Here is a 2500-nt window from a genome sequence, read left to right on the forward strand (position 1 = left end):
CCCCCTGGATATCTGAAAAAACACTAAGTGAAATTGAAACAAAAAGATGCCTAAAATAAAAAGGTATCAATAATCCGGTTGAAAAAGTAATTTACAAAAAACAAAATACAAAAATTCAAAGATTATTGCGACAAGATAAGGAAAAATATTTAAATGAACATTGCCAGAGAATTGAAAACTGTTCTATCAATAAGACAACTAAAGAACTCTACCAAGGAGTACGAAACATCACACGAAAATTTAAACCTACAATGGACACTATCAAAAGTGAAGATGGACTTGTTTTATGTGATGGAAAAGAAGTCAAAGTTAGATGGAATCAATATTGTTCCAACTTATACAAAAAGAATAAAGATCTAACAACAACATTAATTAGACTCAATGACAGCGAGTATGAACCACAGCCACTGCTGGACGAAGTTATAAAAGCCATAAAAGAAGTAAAGAATAACAAGAGCCCCGGAATAGATGAAATAACAGCAGAACTAATTAAGAATGCTGGTGAAAGTGTTGAATACTTCTTCTACAAACTCTGTACAAAAATATGGAATGAAAGAAAATGGCCAGAAGACTGGGTAAAATCAGTCTTTACTCCCATACCTAAAAAAGGTGACGCACTCCAATGCAACAATAATAGGACAATTGCATTAATAAGTCACAGCAGCAAAATTTTGTTGAAAATTATTGCTGAAAGAATGAAGTTGAAGTTAAGAGAGGAAATTGCAGACGAACAAGCAGGTTTTCGCCCTAGAAAGGGTACCAGAAACCAGATTCTAAATTTAAAATTGATCATAGAGAAAAACAGAGAACATCAAAAATACCTATACCTGTGTTTCATCGATTATGTGAAAGCTTTTGATACTGTTGATCATGATATCCTCTGGAATAACATGTACGATATGAAGTTTCCAAAACACATCATCCAACTAATAAAAGCCTTGTATGACCAACAACAAGCAGCTGTAAGAACCACTTATGGGTTAACAGAATGGTTCGAAGTCAAACAAGGAGTACGACAGGGTTGCATTCTGTCTCCGCACCTCTTTAATATATATTCTGAAACAATTATGAGAGGTGCTCTAGAGAATTTTGAAGGAACTGTGGATGTTGGAGGATACAAAATATCAAATCTGAGGTACGCCGATGATATAGTTTTGATTGCCAGCAGTATCACTGAACTACAACAACTACTAGATAAAGTTAGAGAAGCAAGCGAAAAGGCTGGCTTGTTTCTTAATGCCAAGAAAACTAAGATCATGAAGATTCAAAGATAACCGGCAATGAACAATGATGAACATGTTACAATCAATGGTATGACTGTGGAAAATGTGAAAGAGTTTACTTATCTTGGAGCTGTTTTAACTAATACATATGATGATTCACCAGAGATAAAAAGAAGAATTACCATTGCCAAAAACGCCACAATTGCTCTCAATAACATCTGGAAAGACCGAAGCATTACCTTACAGACAAAGCTGAGGTTATTGAACTCATTAGTTTTCCCAATTGCATCATATGGTTCTGAGTGTTGGGTGTTGAAGTAGATAGACAAGAAAAAGATCAATAGTTTTGAAATGTGGTGTTACAGACGAGTACTGCATAATAGCTGGACAGAGAAGAAGACGAATGATGAAGTGCTGAGAAAAATAAATTGTAAAGACCGACTGTTGGACATCTTGAACAAGAGGAAATTAAAGTTTATTGGTCATGTAATGAGAAGTAAAAGTATTGAGAAAAACTTGCTGACAGGGATGGTGATAGGAAACAGAGGAAGAGGCAAACCGAAGACAAGACTGAGCGACAATATCAAAGATATTTGCGGGCTGTCGATGGTACAAGTGGAAAGAAAAGCGTAAGATCGAGTTTAGTGGCGAAGGATGGTGGAGAGGTCCACGGCTGCTCAAACATGAGCATACCGTTATTGATGATGATAAGGTAACACCGGCACTCTCCGTGGAAAGGAACTGGGGACCCTACCACGTACTCACTCCAAGAGCATCACAACATGAAAACTACAATTAAGTATCATGCTGTGACCACGGCGGCTCAAACATAAACCTACCGTTAAAAAAAAAAAAAAAAAAAAAAAAATTATATATATATATATATATATATATATATATATATATATATATATATATATATATATATATATGTGTGTGTGTGTGTGTGTGTGTTTGTGTGTGTGTGTGTGTGTGTGTATGTGTGTGTGTACATATGTAGACATATGTATATATATAAATATATGTATATACACATATGTATGTGTGTTTACATATATATAAATACATACATACATGAGTATGTATTAATATGTACATAGCTATGGCTACACACACACACACACACACACACACACACACACATATATATATATATATATATATATATATATATATATATATATATATATATATATATATATATATATATATAATCATATTTATATGTATATCCTGGACAATATGAAAAGCATGTTTTTCCTAGATTTGTTACTTGT

Source organism: Penaeus monodon, chromosome 35 (assembly GCF_015228065.2).
Source record: "Penaeus monodon isolate SGIC_2016 chromosome 35, NSTDA_Pmon_1, whole genome shotgun sequence".
NCBI lineage: Eukaryota > Metazoa > Arthropoda > Malacostraca > Decapoda > Penaeidae > Penaeus > Penaeus monodon.